The sequence below is a fragment of the Mus caroli genome, chromosome 3 (genome assembly GCF_900094665.2).
Source record: "Mus caroli chromosome 3, CAROLI_EIJ_v1.1, whole genome shotgun sequence".
NCBI classification, from domain to species: domain Eukaryota; kingdom Metazoa; phylum Chordata; class Mammalia; order Rodentia; family Muridae; genus Mus; species Mus caroli.
In genome coordinates, this window is record NC_034572.1 from 97,197,627 (window position 1) to 97,205,609 (window position 7,983).

The 7,983-nt window shown below is 43.9% G+C and overlaps 1 protein-coding gene across 1 annotated transcript in view; it reads left to right on the top strand.

Moving 5' to 3' along the window:
• Positions 1-7,983, top strand: part of Dennd2c (DENN domain containing 2C) — a 69,696-nt gene that overhangs the window by 22,076 nt on the left and 39,637 nt on the right. The gene's annotated exons all lie outside the window — the stretch shown is intronic.

The window sequence follows — 7,983 nt, forward strand, 5'->3', positions numbered from 1 at the left end:
TCCTGGAACTCACTCTGTAGACCAGGCTGGCCTTGAACTCAGAAATCTGCCTGCCTCTGCCTCCCAAGTGCTGGGATTAAAGGCGAGCACCACCACCGCCCGGCCATATAATTATTCTTATTTTTAAAGTATCAACTAGTTTTTGGTATGTGTGTTTTTTGTTGTTTGTTTGTTTTGTTTTTTTTTGGTTTTTTGAGACAGGGTTTCTCTGTATAGCCCTGGCTGGCCTCGAACTCAGAAATCTGCCTGCATCTGTCTCCCAAGTGCTGGGATTAAAGGCATGTGCCACTACTGCCTGGTATAAAAGTGTTCATTTATATAACTCCCCACTCTACCAACATGTGTATTTTGCCTCATGGTCTTCTCTGGTCAGTTGCCTTTAGCAACCATACTGGCCCTTTCTCCCTGTGAATATCAGTTTTGGCTGTTATGAACTCTGATTTAATTAGAATCCTGCAAGTATATATGCTTTTGTTTCTGCATAATTTTTAAAGATATATTGAATTTAATAGTTTAATGTCAACTTGACCCAAGCCAGTCACTTGGGAAGAGAGAACCTTAATTAAGGGCTTGCCTCCATCAGATTGGCCTGTTGTCAAGTCTGTGGAGGCATTTTCTTGACAGATGATTGATTTGGGAGGCTCAGCCCACTGTGGGCGGTGCCATCCCTTGCCAGGTTGTCCTGGGTTGTATAAGGAAGCAGGTTGAGCAAATCATAGCCAGCAAGCCAAGCCAGGCAGCTATGTTCTTCCATGGTCTCTGCTTTAGTTCCTCCCGGGAGTTCCTGTCCTGACTCCTCTTCCTGGTGGACTTGAGCAGAAGTATGAAATAAACCCTTTCCCCCTCAGGTTGTTTTTGGTCATGTGTTTATCACAGCGGTAGAAAACAGACTGGGGCATAAGTGCAGGTTGTCCTGCAGACTGTACCTTTGTCTCGTTTGATTGCTGGATGCCTGCTTTCTATACTACAGTTTGCTCAAGCTGCAGGCTCTTAGGAACAAAGTTGCTCTGAGTATCCAGTGACAGTCTTTGTGAGCACATGCATCCCTTTCCTCTAACGCCTGCTATAGCAGTGGAGTTGCTTGTGCATGTGAGCACATGCATCCCTTTCCTCTAACGCCTGCTATAGCAGTGGAGTTGCTTGTGCATGTGGTATAAGAAACTCTCTGGTGTTTCCTAAAGTGCTTGGATGGCGTTCTGTCACCATCGACTGAGGGTTATTTAATGGTGACCAGAGCTGGTGTGGATACTTTCATGTGCTTAGGGTGCTGATTGGCTGCTCATAGTCCTTTGTAAAGTGTCCTCTTACCCATGTGCTAGTGCGGTTTGGACCCAGTTATGCTTGAGGATGTGTTCAGGATTCAAGTTCTAGGGTAAGTGGGCGTGTGAGTGCATGTGGGAGTGAGAGTATATGAGAGTGTGTGTGTGTAAGAGATTGTGTTTCTCTGTGAGTGTGTGTGTTTGCAAGTGTTTGTGTTTCTGTGTGAATATACATCTTCAGGTGAGCTAAGGGTTTTAATGTTTCATAAAGTCTTAATTTAAAGGTTTTTTTTTCCTTACAGTTCATGCCTTAAAAACCAAAACCAAAACCAAAACTAAAAAACATGCTAGGAAATGGTGGCGCTCAGGAGGCAGAGGCTGTGAGTTCTAGGACAGCCAGGTTGACACAGAGAAACCCAGTCTTGATAAAACAAAACAACAACAACAAACAGGTAGAAAATCTTTTTTCAGGTTTGGGAGCAGTAGATCCACTGCAGTAAAGTATTTTGAGTTAAAAAAAAAAAAAACAAACAAAAACCCAAAAAACAAAAAAAACCCAAAACTTTAACAAAGAACCTCCTGCTCCTTTTTTTTTTCCTGTTCCTTTTCTGCGAGAGTTTATAGTTTAACCTGTAATGCTTAGGCTGTGATGTCCTTCAAGTTAGTTTCTGAAATGGGTTACAGTCTTTTTCCTGTATGGACACCCCTTTATCCTAGTGATCGTTCAAGGTTTTTCTTCTCCAGCTTTGTGACAATCTATGCAGACTCTGTGATGTGTACTGGTCCATCTGTCTTCTGTGACTAGTGTGCATTTTCAGAATTACTGTAGCTTTTCCAACTTTTTAAAATTGTATTTGTATGGGCAGTTTTGCCAGTGTGTGTATCTGTGCACCATTTGAATGTCAGGTGCCTACAGAGGCCAGAAGAGGCCTTGGATCCTCTAAAACTGGGCTTACAGATGGTTCTGAGCATCCATGGAGGTGCTCAGAATGGAACCTGGGTGCTCTGGCAGAACAGCTTTACCCACTGAGCCATCTTCTAGTCCATTACTGTAGTTCTGTAGTGATGTCTCATTGTCGGGAGCTTCTGTCCCCTGAGCTTATTCTTTGTTTCTGCCCTATTGTTTAGTCCATTACAGGCCCTTTACATTTCTGTTTTAAGTTGAAAATCAACTTGTCAGCCAGGCGTGGTGGCGCACGCCTTTAATCCCAGCACTTGGGAGGCAGAGGCAGGCAGATTTCTGAGTTCGAGGCCAGCCTGGTCTACAAAGTGAGTTCCAGGNCTACAAAGTGAGTTCCAGGACAGCCAGGACTATACAGAGAAACCCTGTCTCAGAAAAACCAAAAAAAAAAAAAAAAAAAAAAGAAAGAAAATCAACTTGTCAATTCTACACAAAGTCTGCTTGATTCAGATTGGGCTTTTTTCACATCTAGGGAGTCAATTTTGAGAGAATTTGATGTCTTAACAAAATTGAATGTTCTAGTACATTAGTATGTAATATCTAATTTTTATTTTTCTTAGCATTATCTTGTCATTCTCATTCTTCATGTTTTTATCTCCTTCTCTTTTTCCTTTGTTCTCTTCTTTTCTTGTACCTGTCCTCTCCTCTGCATCTGGTCCTTTCCCCTTCCCTGATATATCCCAGGCTGTCTCAAACCCAGGATGCTCCTGCTTCAGCCTTCTGAGTGTTGGTGTTATGGGCCACCACGACCAGATGACTCTTTAAATGTAGCCATGAACTAGCTGTTACCATCGAAGAAGGAGCTAGGCACTAGTCCCCATGACTCTTTACCTCCTTGTCAAGCATTCTGAGTACCTAGCTGCACTTATGTTTTTCTGCCTTTAATACTAATGCAGTGTGCGGTGTGTGCCCAGGCTGGCCTCAAACTCAGAGACCCACTTACTTGATGAGTGCTGGGATTAAAGGCTTAGTTTTATTTTTGAAATTATTTTTATTTTGCATGTGTGTGGTTGTTTGCCTTACATGTATGTTTGTATGCTACTTGTGTGCTTGATATCCCTGGAGGCCAGAAGAGGGCATCAGATCCCCTTGAACGGGAGTTACAGATGACTGTGAACCACCTCTTGGGTGCTGGGAATGAAATTTAGATCCCCTGGATGGGCAGCCAGTGCTTTTAACCACTGAGCCTTTTCTCTAGTCCCTCAATCGTATTCTTTTGTTTTGTTTGTTTGTTTGTTTGTTTGTTTTCTGAGACAGGGTTTCTCTGTATAGCCCTGGCTGTCCTGGAACTCACTTTGTAGACCAGGCTGGCCTCGAACTCAGAAATCCGCCTGCATCTGACTCCAATCGTATTCTTTGAAGCAGAGCCTGCCACTGACTGACCCTGGAGTTCACTGCTATACCTAGGCCGGCCAGCCAGCCATCTTCAGGTATCTTCCTCTTCCTGCCTGCCCAGTGCCAGGATTATATATGGGCTGCCATGCCTAGCTTTCATTTTTAAATTATGAGTGCCAGGGACTGAACTGTCCTCATGCTTGTGTGACAAGTGGTTTGCTGACTGCGGCCTCAGGCCTTTGTCTTCTTCCATTTTCAGGTGTCACCTTCTCCCTTTAAATAAGTAATATATTTGTAATAGCTGGCTTCAATTATTTGCTAACCCTGTCATTCATGTCTGTCAGCTTTTTAAAAAAAATTATGCTTTGGCAATGGATATAATCAATAGTAATGCTACCATTATGACTCAACTTGTCATTTTTAAAAACGTTTATTTTATTTGGAGTTATACTGTGTGTATGTGTAGTGTACATGCATGCAGGTCACAAGGAGGCAGAGACACTGGATCCCACGCTGGATGCCCCAGAGCTGAAGTTCCAGGGGCTTTTGAATTGCCGTGTGGTTGAGCACTGAGCTTTCTCTCCAGCCCTGTCAGAGAAATTTGAACTTCTGGACCTGCATGAATTTGTGTTAGTTCTTTTTCAGTTCCCTCCTGGCTCTTTGCTTGTTGGTTGTCCAGCTGCGTAATTTCCCTCTGCATTAGCATCTCAATGCTTAGCGGGGAGGGTCTGATGTAAATTGCTGGAGCTCTCCCCACCCCACACCTTTTTTTCTGGTGACTTGGCCTGGAAAGTTGTTTGCTTTAACCTTTGTCTTTATCTTCAATTTAGCAAGGTTACCACACCCTGTGGGGGCTCTCAATGCTTCTTTATAGAACGTCTCTAGGGAGAAAGTGAGGCCCATTTCCCTTCGGATCACAGCCTTGTGCCTGGTGTGTAATATCTGAAATCGTTTGTCTTCTGTACAGTTTTGTAGCTGCATCCACAAGGCAAGTCCACTCTATCATGGCTACGGGTGAGTTTCCCTCATCCTTTCATTAGTTTCTGTTTAATTGAGGTAAATTTATATATCATAAAATTTACCATTCTGTCCCTTTATCTCCTAGTGAGTCAACTTTTAGGGTGGTCTAAATTGGAGCTTGAGAGATGGCTCTAGGGGAAAATGCTTGCTATGCAAGCATGAGAAACTAAGTTCTGGTCCTAGAACCCATGTAAATGCTAGGCGGGTGTGGTGTCCAGCCTGTAATTCCAGTACTTTCAAGGCGGATCCCTGGAGCAGGCGAGCAAGCTAGACTAGCTGAGTGGGTGAACTCCGAGGTCAAGTGAGAAACCCTGCCTCAGTAAGTGTGAGAACCTTAAGTGGAGAGCAGTTGAGGAAGGCTCCAGGGTCAAGGATGGGCTTCTACTCCACCACAGGGGGAAAATTGCTCAGAATTGTTATGACTGGTTCGTCCATTTAGGTAGATGGTTATAAAGGATTTGAAGACACTTACCCAGTATGAGACTAGATTTCTCTTGTCCAGAAAGAAATTAAGTTACCCTACTGGGTTCAGATAGGTTCTCTTTAGTATGGTGACCACACTTGATATTGTAAGCTGATAACTGCATTTGATGCAGCTAAACCCACTGCAGAACAAGGTTAAATAAAATGCAAAGAAGCCTAGTTTAAAATCCCCTCCAAACCTTCAGTTTTGTGGGAGTGCCTGATTTACATATTTCTGCTGTTCTAAGGAACTGCCGACTCCTGCTGTGTTGCTGTGGGGTCACCTGTCTTGCTCTTCACTCTCTCCTGAGTCCTTCAGTCTCTTTAATTGCTATAGAAGTTGTTGGCTCCTGTGGTTTTAAGATGTAGCATTCAAACTGTTGGGTCCTTTCGGTGCTTCTGTAAGCAGGCTTGAAAAAGCAATGTATGGGAAATGTAAACAAGTTGGCTGCTCTTAGAGAGTTTTCTAAAGGATGAAGGTTGGAAGAGACCTTGAAAACTGGCCCTCGTTTATGGGTGGAAGATTTCTTCATAGTCGAGGTCAAGACTAGAGACTGGGGGGTTGGGAATGGGGTTGGAAGGTTCTTGCAGGCTAGGAGAGACACTGGGAGGAAGTACTAAGAAGATGGCGCAGAATATGAGAACTCTATGGCGAGTTCTGTTTGACAAGTTATTTATTTCTAATGGGACCATATAAAAATAGCCTATGTGTAGGCATCAACAAGTCACATTACAAAAGGAATCAAGTAGCTTGGAAACCAGGTGACTGGCCCCTGCAACCCAAGTACAGGCCAGCAGGAGCCACAGTATGAGACCTCTCTCAAAAAGCAAAAAGAAAAATAGACAACCTTCAATTTTGCAAAAAAGAAATATTAGAACTGTGAAACTAGCTATCAGTGCAGTCATAAACGTAGTTAAAAGGCATCAAAACTTGTGTGTTTATGTTGAGACAGGAGATTGGCTTCAAATTCCCAGTCCTCTGCCTCAGCCTGAGCGCTGGGATCGGCACTGTTCTTGGCGGCCAGCTTCCTTCTGAAGTACTTTATTCACTTTTTGAAAACATACAAGAACGAGTAAGCTCTCTCTTCTGCCACTAGACTGCCTGCTGCCACTTGACCACCATCAGTGTGCCTCGCTTGTACTTAATAGAATTCTACAGATGTAGCCATTTATTGCCAGTCAAATTTTCAGGTTTAAAGGACTTTTGTAGCTCTGAAAGTTTCTACTTTCTTCCCCTCAGTTTTTCCCATGTTAACCAGGGGAAAGGGAGGGAAAGGTTTGTTATTGGAAGAGTCTAGAGGCCTTTCCGAAGCCAGATCCATTTTGTCTACAATGAAGAAAACCCAAAAGTCAAAGACAGTCGCAAGTATGGGAAACAAGAGAAGGGTGTTTGGTGTCCTGGCCTGCAGGAGCTGAGTGCACTGTCATGCCTTGTCATGCCTCGGCGGTACTATGTTATCAGGAGCTCCTGCTGGGTGCAGTGGCTTATGCCTGTAGCCAGTGGTCTAGAGGCTGGACGGGGATTGCAACTAGTTTGAGGCCAGTCTGGGCTTCAGAATAAAATGGGCTTCGCATACACATGTACATACATACATACAACACAACTTCTGTGAGGTTTTTGCTATGATTTTTTTCACCCACATGAGGTTAATTTCTTAATTTAAAAAAAGATTTCTTTTCTTGCATTAGACCAGGGTATCTATCTTTTCCTGCAAAGCTAATTTTCCTACAAACTAGTGAGAATGTTCACAAAGACAAACATCACATGACTTCCTTAATGTGGAAGCTAGAGGGGAAAAGGAGGGCACAAAACTAAAGTAGGAGAGCTGGGGGTGGGGTGGAGTAAGAAAGAGTAGAGGGGTGAGTGAGATCAAGTACTTTATAAGCGTGTATGAAAATGTCACAAGGAAATCCATTGTACAATGAGCATACAGGAGGAAAAATGATTTTAAAAACTTGTGGACATGACTTAAGTGAAAGTCATGGAAATCCTGAAGAGCAGCTTCTGTAGCGAGAATAAAGTGTGTGTGTGTGTGTGTGTGTGTGTGTGTGTGTGTGTACGCATGTGCACATGAGCCTGCCTGCCTGCCTGTCTGTGTATGACTGGTCCAGTTTTGATCAGCTGTACTGACAGAGCCAGGCTAAGATAGTGTCCTGCTTGTTAATCAGGGCTAGGCAGATGCAGCAGGAGGAAGGATGACCCTGCTTCAGGAAGTTTTGAATCGGTTGTTATTTATAACCAGTATGCGGTAGAGTGGGAAAGCAGGTCTCTGCTTACTGACAGGAAGAGTTTCAGCCGGCCAGTCTTCACATTTGAGGAAGCGGTTTATGGAGCTGACTGATTGAAGCTCTGCGGAAGGAAGGATGAGAAAAGTGACTGCAGATCTGAGTCAGAGGTGGCAGAGATGTGGGAAACCCAGCCAGGACAGGGTAAAGGGTGCCTATGCCTTTGGACTGAGTCCCTGTAGCAGCTTGTGTGAAAGTCTGTGTGCTAATAGGTCAGCTGAAATAAATATGTGACAGACTGATGTTACCTAGCAACAGAAGACAGGAGGCGGGAACTAGCTACCAATGTGTATGTGAATTGGTTCCTGTCTAGACTTGTAAATGCACTTCTTAATAATGGGGTCTGTTCTGATTCTGTGTTTGTTTGTTTGTTTGTTTGTTTTCGAGACAGGGTTTCTCTATGTAGCTCTGGCTGTCTTGGAACTTACCAGGCCTTGAACTCACAGAGATCCTCTGCTTCTGCCTCTTCCTCCTGAGTGCTGAGATTAAAGGTGTGCACCACTATGCCCAGCCTTATGTGTGATTTTTGTAATATTGCATTGTTGCGTGTTTTATTAAGAAACGCTTCATAGCCGGGCGTGGTGGCGCACGCCTTTAATCCCAGCACTCGGGAGGCAGAGGCAGGCGGATTTCTGAGTTCGAGGCCAGCCTGGTCTACAA